Source organism: Felis catus, chromosome A3 (assembly GCF_018350175.1).
Source record: "Felis catus isolate Fca126 chromosome A3, F.catus_Fca126_mat1.0, whole genome shotgun sequence".
In the NCBI taxonomy this organism is placed as follows: Eukaryota; Metazoa; Chordata; class Mammalia; order Carnivora; family Felidae; genus Felis; species Felis catus.
In genome coordinates, this window is record NC_058370.1 from 70,308,282 (window position 1) to 70,321,205 (window position 12,924).

A 12,924-nucleotide genomic window follows, 5' to 3' on the forward strand; every position below is an offset into this window, starting at 1 on the left:
TATGGATGAGAAGTCTTTTCCATTAACAGGCTCAATTTGTAGGCACTAGTAATTCTACTTTCACCCTAAAATCTTCCTCTCCTTTGTACTCTTTAGGGGTGGAGGAGGGTAGCAATAATTCAATTGATATGTCTCTTTGGAGAGGGAGAATTTATTAAAAAATCTTTAGTCATAACAGAAAATAATTTGTTTTTTAAGGAGCAAGCAATTGAGCAGCCATTTAAAAGATTCTGAAAACATGAAGATGCTGTGTTTTAAAATGGCAAACTGTTTCCAAGAGGACTGAGACCTCTAACAAGGCAGAATTAAATAGATTATAAATAAGTTATATTAAATAAATAATCATAGACAACATTGTTGTGAAGAACTAATATCTGACATCCTACATGAGTAGGATGCTGTTTCTATAAGCTGTTAAGTGTGTAGTGAGGTGTGAGGCTTCAAATATACAAGAATATAAATATACTTGGACAGGCAGTGTATCTAACGCATCTCACATTAAAACAAAGACAGCTGTGTATTTTAACAATACTACATCTAAGTAAACAAAACAGCAAATTTGTTTAAACAGAATGTCAAAAATTCAAACAAATAAGCATTTATTTGAATGAGTTATTAAACTATTAAACTGTGTTTTTTTTTTTAAGTTGCTCTCTTCTAAGACATGAAGGAGAAATTAAACACATCCAAGGCAACATAGAAAGGAACAAAGAATGTAAATGGCCAAATGTCAAGATGTGCCAAATCAAAGCTGACACAGCAAAAGCATCATTGCTATATTCTTATAGCCTCATGGAAACAGGACACAGTTATATCTTCTGGAAAATGGGAGTAAATTCTAATCTTGCTTCCAGGGCATACTTGCTTTGTTGCCTTGGGCAAGGTTACTGATATATCACTCTTTTTTAGTTTCCACATTTAAAATAGGGCCAACTATTCTATCATGCTGGTGATGGGGAAAAGCTAACACTTTTTATAATACTTAGAAATTATCTGCAATCTAATAATTTTAAACAAGAAAATATGATGTGATTTGCAACATTTCTACATCTTTGATAATACCATAGTCCTTAATAGTGAAATTTATACCAAAATGGTCCTAAGTTGTGATTATTTTATTTATTTAGTTTTTTAAGTTTATTTATTTATTTTGAGAGAGAGAGAGAGTGTGAGCAACTGGTGGGGGACAAAGAGAGAAGGAAGGAGAGAGAGAAAATCCCAAGCAGGCGCCACACTGTCAGTGCAGATACCATGGCTCAACTCAGGAACCATGAGATCATGACCTGAGTGGAAATCAAGTCTGATGCTTAATTGACTGAGACACCAAACATGTTTGTGACATATATATATATATATTGGTGGACAATGCCATGCTGTAGAAATTCTGAATTCTTTGCTAACAGGGACTTATGACAGACATTAGTTCTAATCTTGTATCTGCTATGTACCAAGCTGCTTGATTTTACATAAAACATCTCAGTTCTTAATATTTCAGCTCTTAAACTCTCTAAATTTCAGTAGCTTTACCTATAAATTAAGGATAATAACACCAATCTCACAGAATTGTGAAGAATCAAATAACAGAAACAAGGTAACTACCACAAGCAGAAAGAGCTTAATACACTTTCTGGAATTTCCACAGGCAATTCAAAAGGAAACTAAATGTTAAAAGTATTCAAATATTTTCTTAAAATTGAAGTTAAAAACAGGGAGGGGGACAAAACATAAGAGACTCTTAAATATGGAGAACAAATGGAGAGCTACTGGAGGGGTTGTGGGAAGGGGGATGGGCTAAATGGGTAAGGGGCATTAAGGAATCTACTCCTGAAATCATTGTTGCACTATAGCTAACTAACTTGGATGTAAATTCAAATCAATCAATCAATCAATCAATCAATAGAAAAAAAAAAGAAGGTAAATTGTAGTCATCACTGTCCCTAGATTTTAAAAATTTTATTTTCCTATCCACCACACCTAGCAACAGCAAGAACTAATTGGTATTGATACTGGCTATTTCTGAATGGGATCTTGCTTTTAGTTTGCAAAATAAAATTGCTTCTGAAGAAGACAATTATCTCAGGTAGTCTTTGTTTATATTATCATGCAAATTATTTATTTTAATGAGAAGTAACTTATTGTTTTACATAGTAGGACCTTAATAAAAACATGCTAATTACCTGATTAACCTAGCCAAGCAAAAAGTAATCTAATTGGTTGGATTCAAAGCACATTTGTATGTTGTGAGAAAATCCGAATTTGAAATGTGTTCATTTTCATGGTGACATTTGAGTTGAGAGCAGTTATATATATTAATGATAAGGAACTGATGATGAGAGTTGCTTTATGACCTAGTAAATATTTGGGAAAAGATTAAAATAACAAAAGAAAAAGAAATGATCAAATGTCAGAATTTTAGGTGCTAAATAAATGTGATGGACTAATTATCAAGCTATTATCCTAATTCATTCACATGTATTTTAGTATTTTAAGATCCTATTTTTTTAAAGTAATTTATACACCCAGCATGGGCTCAAATTTACAACCTTGAGATCAAGAGTCATATGCTCTAAGGACTGAGCCAGCCAGGCACCCCTCATTCACACTTATTATAATGAAAATATATTAAATGAGTATTCTTAGAATATCTTAGAACATACATGAAGGACTTAAATAGATAATATCCTGAATGTGACCCTGAAGCTACAAATGGTGAGAAACTCTCAAATAATCTATGGCTTTATTATTCCAGCTTTATGAAACTCAATGAATTATAAGAATGTAGTTAATGGGTTTCTTTTTATCAGAATTACATATCTAATACTTTCTTCTAAATTATAGTTGTCTATTACTATGAAATTTTAGCTCTGGGTAAGCATTAGTACATAATGATGAAATGATGAGTTGCTTTCTATGAACTATGCAAATTAGGAAAAATGGCTAAAAATTTATTATCTAGGAGTTTGTATTCATTGTTTTTTTTTTCTTTTGGCACTAGGTGTAATTTCAACATAAAGATTTTTGAAAATAGTCATGTTAGCAGAAAAACTAAGAGAAATATGATTTGTGGAATATCAAGAATGACTAAAATAATCTTATTTAGGCTTTAAAGTAAGATGTAATTCTCTTTCCTATGGTTTTTTAATGTGTGTGAAAAAATGGGAAATGAAAAAATAAAATTGCTGAATTATTGAATTATCCTTCTTCAGGTTGCATAAAGATATATAGTTTTGTGGGTTTCTCTAGCATTAGAAAAAAAAAATGTTGGCTGTCTAGCATCAGAGTCAGTGTCCAACCCCTGCAGGGTGAGATCAGTGAGGAGAGAGGAGTTGGGAAAGAAAAGAAAAATGTCTTTCTTAAATCAGTGAAAGTGTAAGTTGTCTCTGTACTTTGTGGAGAGGGCAGGAGTTTAAAGATTCTTGAAAACTTCCTATTACCAAAGATTGTTTACTGAATCTCCCTGTTATTATGGAAAACTTACATTCTTTTGTACCAGACTATGTTTTTTTTGCTCCCCTTCAGTTTTTGTTTCTCTACACACATACAGTTTTTTTTTCTCTACATGGGAAGTGGGAACCTCAATCTATTAACCTGGGTGTTTGACTTTGCTTCAGAGTGGTAACTTCCAATTATCTTTCTATTGTTCCATTTGCATATTGAGACATAATAATATTAATCATGATCATGACATTAAATGACTCTCAGATAAATGCAATTTACCAATTATATGGCCAGCTTTAAGATATTTTTCATACAAATATAAAAACTGAAATTATACCTACTATTTTCTCAAAAAGAGACATAAAAAGGAATGTTTTAATCACATTCATTCAGACCCATAGGCATATATTTATATAAATAAACATTTACATTTTGGGATGTCAGTATACATATTCTACAGACACTGTGAACATTAGATTACTGCCAACTGAGTTCTGAGTACAGGAGTTTCACATATTTTAATGATATAAATTATATCACTGGATAGCTAGGAAACAGTAGTGTGCATTATTTCAGATGGATTATGTGTTAGTGAGAAGAAACCACACACACATGTGCTCATACACATACACACACACAGAGTAAGATGAACTTAAATCCTCAATATAATTACTTAAAGATACAAAATCTTACAAAATCAAGAGGCTACACAAAGCAGCACATCTTGGTGCATTATTCTTTGATCCCCAGTGTCCTAAATGGGTAGAAAATGGCTACCAATTGCAGTGTTAGAGCAACTTAGGGTTTTGCAAGATGTAGGAGGTGAAATTGGTTTGCAACATAGATTTTACATAGTTAAAAAAGAAGAAAAGGAAATATTTATTCATCTGACTTCTGCCTTGTTCTTGAACCAAACTTAGTATCAATAGGGTTACAATATGATCTAGGAGAACAGCCAGTATCCATGCTCACAAGTCTCTGGATGAAGTTTGTACCTAGTACTTTCTCCCAAACCAGGAAGACTCAAGTCCATAACTATAATTTAATAACCTTTGATGTGGGTGGTGTGATAATGAATTTGTCCAAGAACCAATATATATCTATTTGCTGAAAATATTTCCTTGCTTTATCGTCCCTTGGTATTTCTAAGATGTTTAACTGGAAATTTACACACACACACAAACACATACAATGGTGGTAAAAGTCAAGATTCAGGGGCGCCTGGGTGGCGCAGTCGGTTAAGCCTCCGACTTCAGCCAGGTCACGATCTCGCGGTCCGTGAGTTCGAGCCCCGCATCAGGCTCTGGGCTGATGGCTCGGAGCCTGGAGCCTGTTTCCGATTCTGTGTCTCCCTCTCTCTCTGCCCCTCCCCCGTTCATGCTCTGTCTCTCTCTGTCCCAAAAACAAAACAAAACAAAACAAAAAAACAAAACAAAAAAAAAACGTTGGAAAAAAAAAAAAGTCAAGATTCATTGAGAGCTCCAATGTGCTTAAAAGTTTCAATTAGTTTCAATTAGTATAACCAGATTGTGTTGTTTGTTAGTTTCTTTTATTACATGATTGTTATTAATGAGAAATGTGAGACTTAGTCCTAAATGATATGTATGACTAGTAAATGCTGGAGTAGAAAATGGAAGTTATAATTCTACAGAATTTCCACTCTTAAATATTGCACTATCCTGCCTTTCAGAAGCACGATAAAAAGTCCAATTTCATCGAACTCCCTGGACCTTATTTTTTTGGCTCCTTAATATTAAGCTTGTTTCCTTGCTCTAAGTCTCATATTCAGTGTCCTTTTCATCATTTGCATAATACATACTTATTCAACAAGATGAAATCATTCAAAAGATCATATTTTAGTGGTAAGAATTTCACCACCCCTAAGGTAGAATGCTCAAGTGTTCCAGGTAATGCAGTCTTACGTAAAATCACTAAACTATACCAAGTTACTTAAAATAAGATACTAAAACTGATATTTTGACCCAAGACACCAGGATAGGGTATATGTGAAATTTCAAAGTGAGAACTCCATATGCATAATTTACAAAGGAAATTATTTCTAGTCATTCTCTCAATTCTTAGACTCCTCATTCCAATTAAAGACATATAAGGGGATAAGAAACTTACTATGAGTTATTGCCATGGTAAGAGTGTGATGAAGAGAGCTTCAAATGGACCAGTAAGAAAGCTTCCTAAGCATTTCATAGATATGTGGAAATTATATACTGGTGCCTGACTCATATCTGAGAATCCAAAGCAGCTCATGGCAACATAGTAGAGATGTCTATATTGGGATAAGACAGACTCCCAGAATGCGCTAGCACAAGGGATATGCATGTGTTTCCTGTGGACTAGGTGTGGGTTGTGGGAAAGAGGGAAGTAGCCTGGAGCTAACTCAAGTCCCATTCAAAAAAGTACTTCTGTTGGAAAGTGGGAACCTCAATAGATAAATGAGTACTAAAGAAAAGTTAATGGGCATAATTTTGTTGGAAATGAAACACAAACTTTAGAATGATATTTATTAGCAAATACAACATGTCTGGGAAGGGAGATTGCCGATTAGAAAATCTTACTCCTTTTGCATATATGAGCAACTGCTGTGAATTTTTCAGGTTGTAAAAAGCTATAGAAGACTATAAAAGAATGATATTCAGAAAAGAGATAAATTCTGATATCACTGATGTTAATGCAACTAATATTTGCTGTGAGAATTGTAGTAAGAATGAATATTTACTGGAATACTCATTATAGGGACACCTGAGTGGCTCAGTTGGTTAAGTGTCAAACTTTGGCTCATGTCATGATCTCATGGTTCATGGGTTCAAGCCTCACATTGGGCTCTGTGCTGACAGCTCAGCCTCTGAAGCCTTCTTCTGATTCTGTGTCTCTCTCTCTCTCTGCCCCTCCCCCTCTCACTGTCTGTCTCTGTCTCTGTTGTTCTTTCTCAAAAATAAATAGATATTATTATATACACAATGGAGTACTACAGGGCAATGAGAAAGAACAAAATATGGCCCTTTGTAGCAACGTGGATGGAACTGGAGAGCGTGATGCTAAGTGAAATAAGCCATACAGAGAAAGACAGATACCATATGTTTTCACTCTTATGTGGATCCTGAGAAACTTAACAGAAACCCATGGGGGAGGGGAAGGAAAAAAATAAAAGAGGTTAGAGTGGGAGAGAGCCAAAGCATAAGAGACTCTTAAAAACTGAGAACAAACTGAGGGTTGATGGGTGGTGGGAGGGAGGAGAGGGTGGGTGATGGGTATTGAGGAGGGCACCTTTTGGGATGAGCACTGGGTGTTGTATGGAAACCAATTTGACAATAAATTTCATATATTGAAAAAAAAAGAATAGATATTAAAAAAAAAGAAAGACTCATTATACATAATATGCATTATATATTTAAACACATATATATGTGTGGTATGTGCCTGTGTGTTTGTTTATGTAGGGTTTAATGATAGCTTGGACTTTAATGAACAACAAAAAATATATATAAAAACTGCTCTAATCCTTTTCTCCCTTTTTCCTTCCTTCCCTTTTCACTTAAATCTTTTAAAGGTTTACAAAAAATGCCCTAAAAAAGCCTTGCTTAAGCACAAGAATCCAAATAAAGGATAACAGTCCAAAGATAAAAAGGATTTCAAAATTATCCTTAAAAATATTATTTGAGTCATGGTTCCATCACTTATTATCTGGGTGACATCAAAATAACCTCTATGATCCTCAATCTCCTTATCAATAAATGGAAACAAAATTGCATGTTTATTTTTTAAATGATAATTACATGGGAAATATGTGGAAAGTCCAGGGATCAATGCCCGGGACATATAAAAAGTTCAATAACTGGTAATTTTTGTTGTTGGTACTAGCCCTAAAAAACATCACTTCAGTGAAAAATAATTCATAGCCTTAAGTTTGTTGTTTTTTCTCTCATCTGATTCATAAAACTTTCTATATATCATTTCATTTTTCCTAGGGATGAGCACACCAGTTGGCACAAGATCTCAATTTGGTTAAGTCAAGTCAAGTAAGTTTGAAGACTAAAGGGATCGCAGAAATTTATTCTGTTTCTCATTTTTAGAAAGCATGGTTGAGGTAGATTCAAGTGACTTGCTTATAATCACCAATTTATTTTTGATAGACTAAAACTAGATTCCACGTTTTCTGTCCCTTGATCATTACTATTTTTATTCTTATGCATCACTTTATATCAAATATAAAATATAAAAAAGAGATGCATTTCTATATATTTTTATGGTTATAATTTAAGTTAGAAAATATTTTCTCTACAAACGTATCTGCCTCAAAAAAATTAAAACACATTTTAATTACATTTTGTATTTATTCTAGAAATTCACAAATGTCTACTTCACATCCAGACCTTCTTTGACTATATCCAGGATAGGGAAATCAGGTGATTCCACATGTAAGACAAGTTCTTTTGCCATCATTACTCATCTACTGCCTTCTCACTTTCTGTGAGATGGAAGGTTGATCTGGTTGTGCGGAAGTGAGAAATATGCCATCTGCTCAATTTTCTTTTCCAAGAAAAGGTAACACTGTTTCTCTTCTCTTTCCTCCAGTTTTAACTATCATTAATTCTCATTCATTGTCTGTTTTTAAGCACTTAATTCTGCACATATCAAAGAGCTAAGATATCTGCTGTTTTAAAATATTCTGTCAGAAATTTTGAGTGAATAACACTGTAAAAATTTACTCATCCAATGTTAATTAATTCAGGATTTATTCTTACATGAAAAAATATATAGATTTCAGAATTTTAAATCTGTAGAAAACCTCATTTGAAAATCATTTACATGTTGCAAGTTAACAAATGTAAAAGTTACTATATTTACGGTTTATCTTGACACCTCCAGGCCTCTGTTCTTTATTCTAAAAATAACTATATAATATTTTGATCATGATAACCAGTCATTGAATATACTTTGACAAAAATACATTCATCCAGCAATAATGCTTTTCACAGGGTATAAATGCAAAAGGTAAATGGATTAAAAACAATTGAAACCAACAATATAAAAATGTATTAGCCCAACTGAATACTTGGTCATTCCTTTGACCTCTCCTTACACATGTCATCTGTGATGTGATTACTGGCCAAAATGTGATTACTGGCCAAAAATCATCAGAATGGATTATTGTGGCATGATCTGGAATTCAACAGTCCTGTTTTCCAAACAACCTTTTTACCACCATGAATAAACCTACATAAGCCTCTTCAGTATACTGAGCCTCAGTTTCTTGGTCTGTAAAAAGGATCTAATGATATCTATTTCATGGAACTGTTGCCTGGATGAAACAATTGATATATGCTGCTGAACACAATTTCTAGAACACAGTATAATCTCAATAAATATCAGATTTCTTATTTTCTTCCAAACATATGACATCTTTTCTTCCTTATGTTATGTGGTAGTCTCTCAATAATTTTTCAAAATTTTAATCTTTACTTGTAAAATCAATTTATCACATAATCTTAATTTCTATATTGAGTATGTTTAAATGTGGTTTCAGTGAGTTAAACTGGAGTGCCTGGCTGCCTTGGTCAGTAGAGCATGTGAGTCTTGATCTCAGGGTCATGAGATTGAGTCCCATGTTGGGTGTGGAGCCTACTTAAAATTAAAAAAAAATTAAAAATAAAAGTAAAAATAAAAATAAATAACAAGTCACATTTCAGATAGTCAATTGTAATTTTAATTGACATATAAATATTAAACAGTATGTTCATGAATGATCAGATTCTAAAAGATTTTAGAATTCTACTAAAGAAATAAGACATATGTACTCAAAATATAGTAAGATAGGCTATAATTCTACAAATTTTGTTTCTTACTTATAATGGATTCCCAGTGTCTACTTCAGTTCAACTTATACTAAGTAGTCAATAAATAATTGATGAATTAATTATTGAAATCATGAATGAATGGAATGTGATGAAGACTCCAAGGATATAAATTCAGAGGAAGGAGTGATTTTTTTTTTCCTGGAGAAATATTTGAGAAATTTTCATGATTAAACTAAGTACTAAAATAATAATAAGTTTTAAGGAAGGAAACTTTAAGGACCATTAACTCAAACTCACTATTTTTTATAAGTTTTAAATTTTATATAATTTCAAATAAGAGAAAATGTATAATGATTGTCCACTAACTCTCATATATTCCTTGCCCAAGTTATATTTTGTCTCATTTGTTTAATCATTATTGATAAGAATTATTTGAGATTAAGTTGGAGATATTGTGCTTCTTTACATCTCTGTAATAGATTTGTATCTCCTAAGTCAAGGGCATTGTCTATATAATATTATTATCATCAAAAGTGGACAATTTAATATTGATACAGCCATTACCTAATCTATAGTCCATATTCCACTTTCATCAATAGTCCCAATATTGTATTTTATAGCTATATTGTTCCTACTCTTGAAATCAATTCAGATTCACATATCATATCTAGTTTGTCCTGTTTCTTAGTCTTTTTAATTTAGAATGGATTCTCAGACTTTCTTTAAAAAAACAACAACAACACTTTATTTATTTTTGAGAGAGAGAGAGAGAGCACAAGTGAGGGAGGGGCAAACAAAGTGAGAGAGAGAATCCCAAGCAGGCTCTGCACTGACAGCCAAAGTGGGGCTCAAACTCACAAAACTGTGAGATCATGATCCAAGTTGAAATCTAAAGTCTGATATTTAACCAGCTGAGCCACCCAACCATCCCTTCTTTTTGTTTTTAAAACATTTTTTTTTAGAAGTATGAGCTAGTTGAAGTCACCTCATTCTGGGTTTGTCTGATGTTTCCTCGTGATAAAATGTAAATTATGTATTATTTTGTCAGTAATATCACAAAGTGATATGGTGTCTTTCTCACTGCATTATATTAAGAGGCACATGATGTTGGTTTGTTCCAATATTGGTGATATCAACTTCAATAACATTTTCCCCCCTCTGGATTTAATATTCATTGGTTTATCATTTCTATCTTGTTTCTACTCCAAAAATATAAGAATTTAAGAATGTTTAATTTTTTTTCAGTATTGAGTCATGGATTCTTATTTTACTGAATACATTCATCATTCTTATTATATAATCTAATGCTCAAACTATTCTTTTATGTACTTCTAATAGGTCCCAATAATTTTCTCAGTACTTCCTTTCTTTCTCATGTAATGAAATGTTCCAAGAGAATTCTTTTCCATACCTGCCCCAGCCTTAGAACAGACTGTTATCCATTTGAATGTCAACCAACTTACTTTTAAATGAATGATTAGAAGAGAAGTGCATGTGATGGTACTTTTAATCTTAAATATTTTCCATTTTATAAGTGAGTAAATTTATGATTTCTTATGTAAATTGTAGGTTATTGTAAGCTGACATCCAAAGTAAAGCAAAGCAGAACAAAACAAAACAAAGGAAAACAAAAAGAGATGAGAGAAAGAAAAAAATAAAAAGAAACTCAAGACAATAATTCAGGTGCTACTTTTGGTCCCCACATCTCAGTTATCTTCAGTCTGCGAGGAAAAAAAAAGATCTTATTTTCTTCCTCCTTTCAATCATATTCCTTTTTCTGCTTTTTCTTTCCTCTGTGAACCCCATTCCACTTCCTGGATCATGGCAGTAATAAAATTAAACCTTTACCAAAGGTAAATAAAGCTTGTGTTTTCCTCCTTGTACAAATCTCCAAGGGAAGAAATCTCTAAGTGTTTAGCTACCTGCTTAGAATTTGTATGTGTTTTAGAGGTAAGGGAATAGAAAAACAACACACATGAATTAATGTGGCAATAAATTATCTTGTCCCACCTCTTTCTACCATATCAGAAGATCATATTTTCTTGCTGCTTGATAACTAAATATCCAACATATTGCTGCATATTTGTATGTGATCAGAAACATCAGATTCAGCAGGGGTCGACTCTATGTAAAATTGCTTTCCTGCTGCTCTGGGTTCTTGTGAAAGAAAACCAGTGAGTAAATCAATTCACTTTAAGTATCTATGAATTTAAAGTGTTCACCCTTTCCGGGACATGGACTTATACACTGAGAGAAAGAAATGCTGAACTCTAAGGAATGGAGCTCTGTAGATATTTGGTAAGATACTGTTTGAAGAAAGGATCAAAACCACCAGAAGACGGACCAATACCTTTTTTTAGAAGATCACAAACCTCGCTCTACAGATTGTTTAAGTAGGTCAGAGTTCAGGGACTACATAACATTTTTGAAATGGGAACTGTTTAATTCAGATAAATTAAGGCAGGTAATAATGCATTGCTGAACTATAAAACCAGAAGGTAGAGGTTTGTGGATAGGGATTCAACCCATCTGGAGTGTATTCCCAGAGCCATTGGTGAATAAGTAATGGGATTTTCATTTGGACAATTTTTGCTTGCAGGTGGCAAAATGAGTCTTCCGCTTTGCTCTAGGGGTTTAGAACCTAGAATCTTGGCAAAGCATGGAACTCCTTTTGTTTATGCAGAAAGAGATAGAGTTGGGAGTTAATATTCATTTGTGATTTCCTTAGGGATAAAAAAGGTTCAGTTATTAGCAGGAAAGGTAGCTGTCTCTGGAAAAGCTAAGGATGATGACTTCTACATTTCATCATTTAATATGCATCAAAAAGTGGACACTGACCTTCAATGAGTACAGCTTTCATTTATTGAGTAATGAAGCAATTTGCTGTCCAATTGTTTCATCAGATTCTATTAGTCATCTGGGATACAATGGATAAGGAGTTTAATTTTATTATTTTCATGGGATCAGACCATTGGGACTGAGTCTAATTTAGGAAGACACAGTAGAACGTGTACTTTCTATAGGTTCCTAAAAAAGAATATTTTAATTCTTTTGAAATAATGGGTTATAAAAGGTCTTGTGAGTTGATTTCACTGTTATAAGCTCTTAGACTTGACAACAGGGAGACAAGTTCCAAATGGAAGTTGTACTTCTCCTGCTACATTGTCAGAGAAAACCATGAAAGATAATCTCTTCACAGAAAAAGAACACATCTACCCAATAATGCTTCAACTCTGCCATTTAGTTTTCTTCCCAAAGTTTACCTCTACTTAATCAAGGAGAGCACATTAGGATCAGACAAATTTACTTGAGCAGACCCAAAATGGAGGAAAATGTTGGTTCTGAGAGAATTTTCTGGAACCTATATTATTTTAGACATGAGTTGATCCTTACTGAAATAAAAATGGAACTTACCATCCTATTTCAATCTTAACACAAACTATTCTGTTTTGATAAATATCCTCAGCATTTGGATTTCCCTACTATCAACAATACATATTAGCTATGCACCAGGATCATATTTATTTCTTGGACCAGTATTTCCTTTTATTAAAAAAATTTTAATGTTTATTTATTTTTGAGAGATAGAGAGAGAGTGTGTGAGTGGGAAAGGGACAGAGAGAGAGAGGGACACACAGAATCCGAAGCAGGCTCCAGGCTCTGAGCTGTCAGC

General features: G+C 33.2%; 1 long non-coding RNA gene across 1 annotated transcript in view; it reads left to right on the forward strand.

Annotated features, from left to right (window-relative positions):
• The window catches only part of LOC123384455, a 28,075-nt gene extending 16,487 nt beyond the window's left edge, over positions 1–11,588 (forward strand). Inside the window, exons 2-4 of the long non-coding RNA XR_006595555.1 lie at positions 7,422–7,472; positions 7,796–7,998; positions 10,821–11,588. This is a non-coding gene — a long non-coding RNA (uncharacterized LOC123384455). The remainder of the gene's footprint in view (positions 1–7,421; positions 7,473–7,795; positions 7,999–10,820) is intronic.
• Positions 11,589–12,924: the final 1,336 nt, after the last annotated feature.